Genomic DNA, 14,594 nt, shown 5'->3' with positions numbered 1-14,594 from the left:
TCGGGGAAACAAAAGAAAGTCATTTATCACTGCCTTTTTTTGCCTAGGGAATGTTCGACTCTGTCGCCAGCGTCGAAAAATATATCAGATAAACCTCCGCAGATACATTACCATCCTTCACAATAGCCGATGCTGTAAGGAACTTCTTAATCAGTAAAGGGTAGACCGAAATCTTTGGATCAGAGATTAATGCATGGGTCGATATACTCGTATATTATCGGTATCGTTCCATGCTGAATACGTAAGAGTAGAAGTACAGATAGCAAGGCAGTATTTTGCGAGACACAAAGCAAATGGTTAATCTCGTCTGACTCGGCAGGACAAAGAGAACCACTGGTGGTGGACCGGCGCGATGACAATAGAAGTAGGTACGTTGACTGTTCACATTTATCTTGATAGGGTTCTGACAAGACGGCCATACCGCGTACGACCGAAAAACTGTGTGCCTTTATGACTACTCCTAACGCCGATGGTTACAACCGAATATGATATTCTGACGGCCACCACGTGTGCCAGTCTACGTGTATAGGTGCGTGTTCCAAAGACATCAACTCATCCCCCATCCTCTATACGATTATCGCTATAAACGTGCCCGGCATACATTGTGGTTACTCCGTTTGGTAATGTATCACACATAAAGACGGCTTTCTAGATCGTCCAACGCCGCTCTGGCCGCTCTCGGCCCTAAAGGACAACGACAGGATACTGTTACAAGATTGGTTTTTAGCTCGACTCACTCATAACTAGCATATTTAAACATGTTTCAGTTAAGTATGAGAAATTCGAGTTTATGATACATGTTGTTTGAGGGGTATTTGTAACCGATGTTAAAGTCAGTCTGAGATTCAAGCCGACACTGAACGAGCGGCGTATCTCATAGTTGACCAAAGAAAAGAGGAAACATTACAGCTATAGTCCTGTAGCGTACCATGAAATAGTCCAAATTCTAATGGCTGCTATCGTTTCCTTTGTACGGTACTATTGAAGCAAGCTTATGGCAAAGATCATAATACGATTCTAAGCTACACTTTATACACACTACGTTTAAAAAGAATGTAATCCTTGAAAATGGCCTAGTCTTCATTTATCAGCCGTTTGTAAAAGTGAAAAATGGGCAGGTGGCCAACTAGCTTCATTTACTCCTGTACACAATAAAGGGAAACATCAAACTGGATATAAAACTCATCGAAAGAAGCGACCTCCCTCAATTGTAAGGATTATATACGAACACAACTATGGCCTAGTAAAGCATATATATATATATATATATATATATATATATATATATAGAAAATTATGCACGAAATTATGTTGTCACGTATCGAAAATCGGAAAACAAACTGTTGAATAAAAGTAGTTGTGATTTACACATCTTGACATTTAGGAATCTGACATAGTTCTTTATAACTAACGTACGTATTGGCTTACGTGTAGTTGTTGTCAGCTGGCCGTTCCGTTCGTCAAGTTGTCGTCTTTAGACTACAAGGATATCTAGACTGTTTCAATATCGTGCAGACGGGATGCGGTCAGCGAGAGAAACTACGTAATCTTTCGTGTAGCACCGTTACTATGGTGGATATGGCGCGCGTTGAATACAACTGCATGGATTTAATGTAATACCCGCTCTGCATTCTGACATGCTTTGTCTAGAATAGAACGCTAGCAAGGTATTACTGGCGACCATGTCGCGTGCCTTGGGGTGATTGTTGTTTCACACGAATACGTGCAACAGAAAAGGACAGCCCGATATAAGTAGCATTGCCAGATCAATCCGGTGGTTAGATATCTGTTAGGTTGTGTGCCTATTAGACTGTTTTTTTTCGAACAATTTTCTGCCCATTCAATGTTCGTATTCGCGACTGCGACATGTTCAGACATATCGACGTCCTGGCAGGATTTCGTTTAGCTTGTCCTCTATGGCGATCTGTTGGCGAGCTTATCTCTTTGGGTGGCTCATGCCCAAGCGACTTGATGCTTTAGGTGTCATTCGAACGTGCTTTCGTAAACAGGAGGCTCATAAGCGTCATGTCTGCATGCTTATCTAAATCTTCAAACTTTTCTAAATATTAGGTGTTTTAGTATATGGCGTGACAAACATTGACTTCATATTTCAAAATGGAGCTACTTTTTGCGGTGCAACGTTTTATAACAATTTTTTCTGTGCTCAGAACGCATTCTGTGAAATTTGAGGCTGCTTTCAGTAGGCGAGTCATAGTCAGCTATGAAAAATTAAAAAAATACGAGTAGCTTACGCTCTACGGGCTCGCTCTCTGAGCTCTACGGGTTTGGAAAAACGATTGGCGATTATCACTCGCCATATAAACCTAATAAGAGACCTAGAAGTCTCTACTATTAGAAACCCTGTCGCCGAACCGTTAGTCCAAAAGAGTCCCGCTCAAAAATCCAAAGTTTAAAAGACCCGCTTTTCAATTTTCAATACCAAGGTGATTTTGGGAGCTGTGTTCGAAGTCGACACCTCATGCGCAGGGGTTAAAACTCAGGTTTAGCATATAAAAGATATTATACTTGTTCAGTTAAGCAAAGTCAATATAGTAAAGACAATGCGATAAATTATAGGGTGCCACATAATTAGAACAAGCATCAAAAGTAGTCATATACAGACCCATTCTTTTTTGTTCTTACAATACAATAGTGACCATATTGTGACTTTTTGGGAAAAATTTATTCTCTACGGTAATCGCAGGTGGTCATTTCAGCAGGTGCATACAACTGAACCGCCGGGACACACTCTAAAGCAAATGTGCAGGTGCAGAAGCATATGTCCGTTTGGTAGACTGATTAAGTTTTATCCGCGACAGCTTTATGGGTTGTATTTTGTCAATTATCTCTCAAGTATATCGTCAACAACTTGGGGAGCTGATGGAAAAATTCCGCATTAAGCAGCTGCGATTAATGAACTGTACTTCTATTGTACAACGACGCTCGAGCCGCACGGCGAAAATCACGATGATAAAGCTACAGTTGAGAATTTTTTGATCATTTACCAAACTCATATTACCGATCGCCATTTTTGTCGAAACGTTTCATACATAACGTTCTAATAGGTTTACTTGCAATATGCATTAGGTTGAGCAAAACGATGCCGTTGTTTTTTTGATGTTTAATTGTAACTTTCGATGGAGTGAAAACAGACGTAAGTTAGAGTTGTTCCATTCGCTGTCTACCTGCTCGCCCACATTTCTTGTAGTTGATGTATCCCAAGAAATAGAAAAGGCTTCGTTCTTGGACGCGATTTACTCGTCGGCCCATTTGCAGACTTCAGCTTCTATTCTGAAGTGTTTACCTTCCTGGCTACGCTGCATTGCCCAAAACAAATGATAATCAGACAGATCGATGTCGGGACAGAGTTGCCTACTACAGCTGTTTGCCCTTGCTGAGTCACCAAGGCTGTATGCAGTGTCACGTTATCATGCGGCAATATCGCTTCGCCTCATCTTTTGACAGTCCAAGGCCTTTTCTGTCAATTTTGTGGCTCAGATGGATGAGTTCCTTCTGTGTAATGGGTTTCCGTACTTTATTTAAGGTTTGAGTAGCTCAGGGTGTAACACTTCCTTCTTATTCCCCCGATGCAAAGGTGCAGACCTTACCTATGAATATACTTTTGCAGCGTCGAACTGGGAGATCTAACGATTCTCGTTTATGTTAACGTGAATGATCACTCTTCCATCGCCGGTAACGATATTTTGTAGGATTGATCTTCTTTTCTGCCAAGCAAGCAACGGAGAGTCTGCTGTCATACATACTACATTGGATTCACACAGGCCCAGCTTTCGTCCCTTTCTGCTATTTCTAGTGCATGGAAGTAATTTTGGGTTACTTTTAGTTATCTAAAAAGTTTTTCGGTCGACTGCGCCACAATCTCCTAAGGTGTCCGCACTTCATCATCGTTCGCTCCTTATGGCCGTATGGAGCGTGGCCTGTCGTTCAAGTCTAAATCTTTTATTCTGAAGCAATTAAGTGAAAACTGGAAAATGTTCCCCTTCGATTTCGCTAATAGTTCTGGAAGCAGTTACCAAGCACGAAAACAGTGTCGAATATGCATATATTCAAGCCACATAACTGAACGCACTGAATCACTAGGACAGCTTCATAAAAACTGCAACATACGCGCCCGATATTCAAACATGAGAAGTTTCAGCTAGATACGGTCGGCCGATCTGTCCAATCTAGCGGGAACTTTTCACTCTATCTAATATTATAGTGCAATGAAAACAACGTAATCAAATATACAGAGTGGATGAATTAATTTAGTTAGATAGCGATCTTGTGTGGTGCTGATACTTAGATGGACATACGGCAACGCGGCAAATGGGACACGATGTTAAAAGAAAGCAACGGACGCTCGAGTAAACCTTTGTAAGACTAACTTTCAGTAATGAACGCGTTCCGAGGGCGCATCCATTGCGACTAACAATTAAAACTCTTTCCGCGTGATCCCCAACGGGTGGCCTATGGTGGAAGAGTTTTGCTACTGACAAGTACGCTCCTAGGTAAGGTTGCTATTTATGTTCAATGTTTAATAATTAAACTGCATAATTTATAAGAGGTTATGTAGTAGAAACCTGCTTGAGGCCGTACTCAGTTTCGTATTTTGATCAGGACCATTGACATTTATAAACGATATTCTAGTTTTCAATTCGACTATGGCTCTGACTAGTGTGCTAGCTCTATAATGTCAAGACAATGTAGTTTCTAGTTAACCTTATATATTATATAAATAGGTTATTGTACAGGTTATGGGAATTACTGGCAAAAAGCTAAGAAGGCCAGAAATCGTTTCGACTATTATTACGAGTATGAGTTGTGTGAGATGTGTACCCCAAATGATATTTATCAGGACATTTCTAAGTGATGCATAGCGTCGATAAGAACTGCCTACGGCCTTGCCCCTTGACAGAACGGATTTCACGAAATCGAATGTTGCTATTGGTCATTTCGACGTATCGAAGTCAGAATCACTTCATCTAGAAGCCACGTCTTCAGATCCTGGTTCGTTTTTCGAAACCGCTTCTTCGAAAGTTTTTCGTTTGAACGATTGGCTTTCAACCTCCTTTTTCGAGGCAAGCTCACCGGAAACCCATTTTGTTTCGGCGTTCAATCCCTACAGACAGTTCACTAGAGCATAGGAAATCATCCCTTATGGAGGAGCTTGCCTGTACTTCTGGCCTGATGTTGTCGCCCGTTTTTGAAGGTGCTCTTTGATCCGTACGCTGCTTCTACGAAAAGCCGCACAAACCTTTCAACTCTACTCGTTACTTGAGGCACAAGTATACGTAGCAGACGAATCGCCAGATTCCCGCATCGGGCGTTCCGATTTTCCGGGATTTGTTTCAAGGTATAGTTTTCTTAGTAAATCGTAGTTCCGGTATAGTGAACAATAGTTTGGTACAAACTATTGTTCACTACACCGATTCTTTTATCTACGTATAGGTCATAAGTTATTGGGTCAAACTTGTGAAGTGTGAAAATTTATTCCTCAACAATTTACTGCCCCGCAGAGGTAATAACTTGATTTCGTAAATGTAGACCATACATAGCACACTGGCAAGGACAGTGATGGCGCAGCGATAATTCTCCATAGATTGCCAATTACAGGTAGTGCGCACTAAGGTAGTAATGTTTTAAATGAGAAGATGGAGATTTTCCTTGTATCCAATAATAACTACGTAGACTAGCAACATAGTCAGTTCGTATACATATAGGAAATTTTCGACAAAGGTATCAGGGTAGTGCATAAACCACCACACGAGGTAAACGAGACGGAGATTACTAATCATAAAGACAATAGTTAGTTATTTTAGAATAAATGACGTTGTATGAGAATCTGAGGTTCCTAGACCTAGACCTGAAAAATTTGATCGACCTTTCACGCTAGCTCCGATACGTAGGTTTTGATTGTAATTTTTTTTATAGTACCATGGTAGGGTTTATAGTACCAGGGTAGACATGGTTACATGGACTGCCCGTAATGAAGTCGAGTCTGATTTCGTAGCAATAAAATCACTTAGAGAACTTGGAACAAAACGAAGAAACTTAGGATTTTCAGTGTAAAATCAGCTATGCCGCTCTTGTTCTGAACAAGTTTTTCTCCACGTTCCAGTTTCTATCATTAGGCCGGATTGAATGGTTGTCTTTAGCCTCGGAAGCGTCTGACGCAATAAAAACACCATAAAGTTCACAAAGAAACTATTTTAAACTATTTTTTCCATTTCTGCCACATGTTCTTTTTGTACCACAAATAGATAATACAAGGGTATCGGCAGCCGATATTTAAGTTCATAGACATACTATAAATCTCAAATTTGCAGGAACAGGATACCAACGATGATTCTAGAATCATCGTTTAACACTTAAAAACAGAATTTTATAGTAGTGTTAGTTATTGTTGATATCGAACGAACGCTTTCCATAAAGTGAATGTAGGAACAGAATAATGTAGGATCCATCATGCTCGAGCGTTTTTCTTTGATAGCCGTAAACTCAAGGTTGAAGGACCACGCCCATCGTCTGAATGGAGGTAAGTTAGCATAAAAGAACGCAGCTTTTAGAGAACGCACAAAATATGACGGATTGCTACGTCTCCTATATACTATGGATCTTTGTACCTTTTTCTTGTTGAAGGCAGATAAATTTAAGAATGTAATACGAGCAACGAAAATGAAATTGTATATCAGCCTTTTCTATGGATGGCAGAACCTAATAATGGGTTTCTCTAAACTGACCCACTCATAGTTCATCAAATGATGTTTGCTACTTTCTTTACGCTTGCTTAGGCTCGATACACGTGGAAGATTCGGCAAACGCTCTTCATCCACATTTCGCGTACTTCTGGCCAGCGAAAGAAAACAGTAACCCTACGCACGTGAGGATAACGTTTCCAAATTCTCCCCGCTTACAATCACCATCCCACATTGCAATTTGCTATCGACGATCGTGCTCTGGGCACGCGAACTATCGTGACTATAACGCCTGTGTTCTTTATCGAAAAGCTTTAGCTTATTTTGCTCTTCTCTGTGGGACAGACAATCATACAAACACCTACAATTCCCCTCACCTTCGGATCTTCGAATATCACACAAACGATAAAGTGAGCTCGCGGTCAGGGCGAAGATGGTTAAAATTGTACAACTGTATTTTGTGGTGCAGTACAAATAGGAGAAAGAAAAAGATAGGAAGTATTCTGATGACTCCTTTCCTTCTATTACAAAGACTAGGCAATGGTAAAGAAGGTGCACTATATATACACTGTACATTTGCTATGATTACAGAGTTAGTTTCGAGAATTCGACTACCGCAGGGAAACACACGAAACTATCCTCACTAAAAGTTAGACCTCTATAGAAGAATTTCTATAGGATTTCTTCTATGGATATTCTACAGTCAAATCACTAACTCGAACCGTAAACACCCTTTTCTCTCATGAAGCCAATATGTGGGTTAAGACTGCTAGAAAATACTTGGAACTGGCTCAAGTTTGTTTGGCTTAAGGCGGAAATAATTATTGTTGAAATACGATCCAACATCATCCCTATGAGGCTTATATTCGTGACTCCAGGCGGTAGGCTGCGCATAGAACCAAGGTGGTGCTTAAACACGAACCTTGAGGCATGTCAAATGGGCAGAAATGTAGGTACTTGTTAGATTGATTCTATTCATATGTCAGTATGTACATATATACCGACGTTTTTTTCATTAAAAGGTCACATGTGATAATATATTTGTACCTTAGAACAAACGCTGAACTAGCGTCATCTAGGCTTTTATCGAGTAGCCATGTATCACTAGCCACTAAAAAGGACCTTTAAATCAAACACTAGCATGTGAATAGGAGTCAAAATTTAATCTACGACACTAACTCGTTTTCAATGAAAGTGTATATGTGTTATACGTATCGCAGCCTCAATCTACGTCGTGACGAGAACAGCAAACTAACAAAACTAGGGTAGCGAGACTACAGCCGCTATTATGCCGCTTCACCGACACGACCGTACTCGAGGTACTACCATCATAAGTGACTTCATTTTGCGGACGACAACGCCCATCAGCGGTAGTCCGTATAGTGAAGCTATCTATTGTATGTCTTATTGTAGTTGTTGTGCTCGTTTATATAGGTTAGATTGCGGCCACGGGTTTCATCTTGACGTAATGGCGACCGACTGTTACGCTGTTGCTATTTCTGGTAAATGTTGAAAAATGCGATTGATCTTACTTTTCGTTTGTGGGTTCCACATTTTGCCTCCGGTCGCTTCATTCAGACCGACTACTACAGTGATGAGTTCTGGCGGCGCTTTGATGCCCTCGCAAAGCCTGACAGCGAGTGAGGAAGGAAGAGATCGCAGCCTCATCCCTGAGCTCATCACACACCGACAAACAACTCGTTATGCCGGCATATTTTAAAGTCGCCCCACCTCTAAATCCCGTCTATCCCTCCATCTATCCAGTGTTCGCGTTACGGGCACGTCATGACACATTAAAGCAGCATCCGACGCCCTCTGTTTCCTTCATTCTGCTATCTTTTTCTGCACTTCATCAGTATATAGAGCTCTCTTGACTCTAATCGGTATATGTACGCGGCTCATCCGCTAACAATGAATGCTTTGACAAACTTGGAATGACGACGTGAATATATGGCTTCACTTAGAGAAACTACAGCTGCGGCTGAGCTAGTAAATTAGGCGTTTAATGCTTTTAGATCGTTTGTACGTTATATCCTTTGCACATTAAAGGATATTCGAGGCTTACTAACAACAACAACATCCAACTACTACTACCACCCTAACAATAACAACATTTGGAGCCAAACAGACTAGAAATAGATAAATCGATGTAATACTGTTTAGTTAATCAAATCTCCCAACATAGGAGGGCTTCAACTACTGAAGGAAGCGAAGTTCACGTAACGAACTGTTGTCCTTGTCAAAACTTCAACGGTGTTGATGTATAATCTGCGAGGCGCACCGTACGTAAAGCTCGCATTGATAGCGCCTTTTCTACAACCTGCGTTGAAACGAACAAAAACACAAACACAACCATATATTCTCTAAAAACGTCCATAGCTCTCAAGGATGCAGCCATTTGTTTAAACTATAAATACCTAATATAGCATACGGAATTACGAAGTTGCTGGTCGATGGTTTGAACACAGAAAGACACAGTGATATTAGCCAGCCTTCTTTATAACTCGTGTGAAAGGCACTTCTTCTCTGTAAAACTCGAACGGTTTAAAAGGCCTTGTATGCGAGTCATTGTGAACGTAATCAATAATGTTAAGGGTCAACTTTATTCAGGGTACCCCAATTGCAACGATAAAGATCGAAGAGTTAATTGTTCGTCTCGGTAGATCTTCGGTTAACTTCGTTATAATGAAAGCAAGGCCAAAGACGATCTTCATTAGATTTCGCTCGGTCAATCTGTAACAGCCGTTTGAAAGAAGATGATTTTCTAAACTACGGGAACATCACTTTGCAATAAAACCTCGAATACTCTTCACAGAGGAATCAAAATTGTTACTTTGCTAGGATATCTAGTTTAACGCAACAAAATTAACTACGAATGAAAGTGGAAATTATTGCATTGGATTGGTAATGATAGAACAGCTAGTTTGCCAGTCATCTGATAGACTTTTTTTTACATACACGAGCAATAAAGCCTATTTTTGATTCATCTTCGTATTACGTACGACGTACGAATAGAGAGTCTGTGAAGCCCAGAAAAAATCGCTTGTCGGTGATTGAAGGCCGTCAGCAGCCATGATTAACCTGCGGTGGGCGGACTCTTGACCTGAACTAATATGGGTTAAAACGGTAACAAAGTAGAAAACCATACTCACTGTGAATCGATTGGTTAATCGTAACTGAATCAATAGGTTTTTTAATGATAATGAGATGATAATTATAGCGAAATGCAAGCTCTAAAAGGAACTCAACAAAAAAAAACAAACTTTAAATCAGTAAGTCCTAATAGCTTTCTTATGTATGTATATATATATGTATATATAGCCCATCATTACGTCCTATACAGCACTAATCTGCATGATTCTGGGATTAACAAAGTGACGGGGTTATACTCATAATCCATTTGTCAAGTAATGGCCACTAATTCTGAAATATCGGAATATTTGAAACATAGATTCAATTAAACTAGCTTCTGAACTATGAAAAAAACGAGGTTATGTTTAGTAGCGACAGGTAACCCTGTTTACAGATCAGCGCGAGACATTATCAGAATAAGAAAACCATGCAGTTTGATAATGTCGTTGTAATGAAAGGTCTGATTACACTGTTTACAATAGAACAGTAATTTATTTCAATTTTTCTGTAAATTGTACAACGTATTTCTCATTTTCTATTTTTATCACTATCGGACTAATTATTTCAAAACATTAGCTAGGCCTTTTACAATATTTTATTGATTTTGTAAGGACAGTGCCTTGCTCCAAAAACTTGTGTAATTCACGAAAGAGTTCAGATCCATGTGTTCCTCTATTTCGAAGTGATGGTGATTTTGTCGTTCGTTGTTTGTTGGCTCCTTAATATTATATATGAGATGTGTTTTTGTGGGGGACGAACCTGGTGATGATCCTATGAGCGTCTGATGATAATGGTATGATAAATTTTCGACTTAGCGGATCGATAAGGATAATAACTTTTTTGCTACATTTCTGCTTACACCATTTGTATATATGCGGCATATAAACAACAATACCTGTAATTATCGATAGCAGCGATCAAAGTAAGCATCCATGAATTATAATGCCTTAAGCAATACGAACCTGCCGGATTAGTTAGGTATAGCGTTTGCAAATATATATATTTAATGCATCTTACTGTGGACAACCGTCACCCACCATTCGATTCAGCTTCATATAATTAGAAACTAGTTAGTGCCTATATATATATAGATACATTAGAGTTATGGTAGCGGTAAAGTTCTAAAGTTATCCACTCGAGAACTAGCAGCATTCATTGCTACAAAGTAACAGGAACATGCCCTTATATCTGGCTGAAATGGCAGGAAGCCTCAGGAACGTTTTAGCCATTAGTAATGAATCCTTTTGCATTTTTCGTCAAATGAAGTTTGCTTGCAACGGCCGTTCCTCTACCCTCTTGTTGCTTTCCCAATCTGTCTATATCGCTTTCTTCATTTCGCCAAGCAGCGCGAAGCGTCTTTTGCGGCACTTGAAAGAGTTCAAGCCGAGACACGAGGCGCCTTATAACCCATCGCGGGATGGGTTATGGGACGTATGAAACGCAGCCGGTATAGTGCCCACCCTCAAAGTTATCCTAAAACAGGAGCCACAGCGTTCTACTACACTATACCAAAATGGCTATAGGCTATAAAGAAGGTTAGAATGGAGTAGGTTTTTAGCCTAAGTGCAAAAAGGCCGAGTGTGAAGATGGCTGGCGAGGGAGATCAAGTGTGAGGGAGAGGGAAATGCCGAGAAATAGAGAGGGCGAGGGGCACCATGACACGAAATAGGCTAAGCTTGGCAAACAGGCAAACGACATCGACGCGCGAAGCCGGCATTCATGGCAGCGTCGGCGACAACAATAGTAACAGCAGCAAATCCCACATCAACTTGTGGACGTGATCGGATCCGAAAGTGGCGACCTATTTGTCCTCTCAAATCTTGCGCTAGCGGAACAAAAATCTACAGGACAAATCTTCCCCAAATCTGCTGACTAGCCGCGATGCTCGGTGACGAAGTGCCGCCGTTTGGTCCTGTGCTATCCTACCATATCATGTCATTGTAGGATTTCTCCTTTTGCCTGTTCGCCTCTCTTGCCCTTCTTACTCTGTCGCCTTCTTTGCCCCCTGCAACCGCGTCTCGCATGAAAAAGAGCTCGGTGACAGGATCACATAATGAGGGTTACGCTTTTTGGTCCATATCGGCAATCATCTTTGGCCGTGCTCAATCCTACGAAGACATGAACTATGTAACTCGAGTGAAATAAAGAATTAGCTGTTTTAAATCTCCGAACTACAAAAAAAAGACTCGCTATCTGCAAGATCCCTTTTTGCCCTTGTAATTTCTCAGCTGAGTTGAAATTAGTAATGCATATGTTGAAGGTGGGGGTTGCCGGCGGGTATTAAACAAAGCAATTACCGCTTCCGATGTACACTGTGCAAGCTCGTCCAACTCCGTTGCCAACAACATTGATCGCGTATGCTTTTATCAATTATTTTTCTTAGAAATGTTATTCATAAACGTTTATCACATCGTTTAATAAGCGAAACGCTGTTTCGGAAACTTTTAGTATCCTAACGTAAAACAGCAATCGTCGGTTAACGGAATAACGTCCCTGGTGGCTGAAGTTTTAGCGAATAAAGTAAATTAGTCACTGCAACGTAGCCACGCTAAATACGTTTCCGTCGTTCCAATCGTTTAGAAACAAACCAGATTAGAAAGCGAGGAGCATCAGAAGCATATTTGAAGCTTCAAATCGACAAACGTAACTCTGTCTCAGCTAAAAAGTACGACAAAGGGATAAGAGGTACTTTTTTTTCTATAGAGACTAACAATATAGATATCATCCACTATGAAAGTGCATCCACAATGTAACACAAAAACAAGTACGTTTGGGTCAAAATATTTTGTATTTTATCTTAGCGATTAGTTTGTGTGGAAGTACGTGCTTTAACCTTAGTGAGGTGCGGATTTCAAGTCTAAAACATCTTATATTATGTCATACAAATATGGAGGCGGTGTTGACAGACTTTGATCGATAACCCTCAAACTAAACATACATCTCTTTTTATTTCCTTGTAATACTCAATAAAACTGAGGCATCACTTACTCGTAGCTATGTTCTGGCTAGTTCAGTGCTTCGAAACCTAACGAGGATACACAGACTCGAACTCAGCAGTGCGTCTGTTGAGATTAATCTCAGGACAATCGCAGAATATAACGTTCTATAACGGTTTTTTTTTTTTGTAAAGAACGGAAAAGGGAGTTTCTCTAATTGAGTCGACTTGGTCATTGGAGGAAATGAAATGCAGTTAAATAACGTAATACTGTTGTAAAACACTACGGTAGGTTGTCGTTGAATTTTAGGCGTTAATGTTAATGTGTATCATGTTTATGCGCCGTTTGTAGGAAGTAGTTACTCCTGCTAAGCGAGGCGCACTTTTTTCACCATTCTACTTAGAGCCTAAATCCAATTTCAGGACAGATATTACAACTTGTTTGAAATTCTTTTGTCATGCTGTGAAGCTATTGGTTGGTATCTGTCTTACCAGGTCTTGTGTCAAACTATTTTACACGTATGCGTTTTACGCATCATGTACTCGTGAAGAAGTTTTAATTATTTTTGGGGAAAAGGACAGAGCCCAACTACGGGCAAATTTGGAAAACCTCATACAAGCTTACCCGCACTGGCACATCAGTGCTTCCAACATATGGGATTGCTTCGATAGTAACGATCACTCGCTCTTACCGATGTACTTCGTCTGGGCCACTCGTAATATTTCTTTGTTCCGCATTAATAGTTGAGTTGGTGATCTGGTTCTCAATTGGGTCAGTCCATTAGCGGCTATTGGAAGCAGGAACGGAAGTGGTAGCTGCTTATTCAGCTTTTGTATGGGATAGACGATATTATCGGATTCGTCATAGGGTTGGATCAGGGATATACCCTGCGAACTTTTGAGCTTCTTAAACCGTTGCAGAGGCATACCTGCATATGTAGAAGAATGCTTTAAAGCTGTACAGATTGCAGTTAGTTTGTTGAATCACTTATTGGAACAACAAGCAAATTGAGCAAAGATAAGACAGATTTCCCCTCTTTTCTTGTTCCGAACCAGTCATATGTTTGTTCGATATATAAAATCAGCATACTATAACGATCAGATATTTTTCTAGTCGATTTTAAAATTCGAAACGTGAAACGGATATAGGGCGTATCGGGCATTGGGGCGGTCCACGTTTTCTCAAGGGGCACACACTCAGCAGCATGTTTATCGAAGCGATTTCGGCCAAGTTCACTTTTAGGTACGCGAAATACCTAAAACGGGCAAACTGTTTTGTCCTGATTTGGAGAAAAGCGCATCGGCATATTACATCTAACGTAGTGCTTCCAATAGAACAGCAGTCAAATTGACGTCTAGCATACACTGCGAAATACGCTCGATGATCAATGCTATTCAAGGGCTCCGACTCTGTGTTAAGCACTGTCGCATGTGTTGAGACCCAACCTACCTAAGCATCAAGAATTGCCTTTAACACGCAAAAGATGGCTTAAATCGGTCTATGGTAAGCTACACATAAAAATAAATCGTTTTGGCCAATTTGAAAGCCATTTACGTTTTCATTCACAAACTTGCACGATTAGCTTAGGTCTTTAGAACCCTGAAGTAAGGAATGATTTTCTGTTGTTGATAGTGTCACTGTTGGATATTAATGAGAACTTCTTACCTCGTTGATGGAAAAGCTGGACAAGTTCGTAGAGCTGGTGAGTTCCCAGGAGCTCAGCTTCTCTGATCCTGGCAATATGTTCGAAGATGATAATGCTGCAATATATACAACTGACTGAAAAAAGAAATTGGCCTAAGGCGCACTAATTCACTTGTTGTGTTAA

At 40.4% G+C, this 14,594-nt stretch overlaps 1 long non-coding RNA gene across 1 annotated transcript; it reads left to right on the top strand.

The window, feature by feature from the left end:
• Positions 1 to 3,401: 3,401 nt before the first annotated feature.
• LOC111243074 (uncharacterized) lies at positions 3,402 to 7,137 on the top strand. The gene is made up of 3 exons (XR_002670291.2): positions 3,402 to 4,511; positions 5,129 to 5,356; positions 6,795 to 7,137. It is a non-coding gene; the product is annotated as an uncharacterized LOC111243074 (long non-coding RNA).
• Positions 7,138 to 14,594: the final 7,457 nt, after the last annotated feature.

This window comes from Varroa destructor, unplaced genomic scaffold (assembly GCF_002443255.2).
Source record: "Varroa destructor unplaced genomic scaffold, Vdes_3.0 BEIS01000001.1, whole genome shotgun sequence".
In the NCBI taxonomy this organism is placed as follows: domain Eukaryota; kingdom Metazoa; phylum Arthropoda; class Arachnida; order Mesostigmata; family Varroidae; genus Varroa; species Varroa destructor.
The sequence above is the reverse complement of the archived record's forward strand: the minus strand, read 5'-3'. Positions and strand labels throughout refer to the sequence as shown.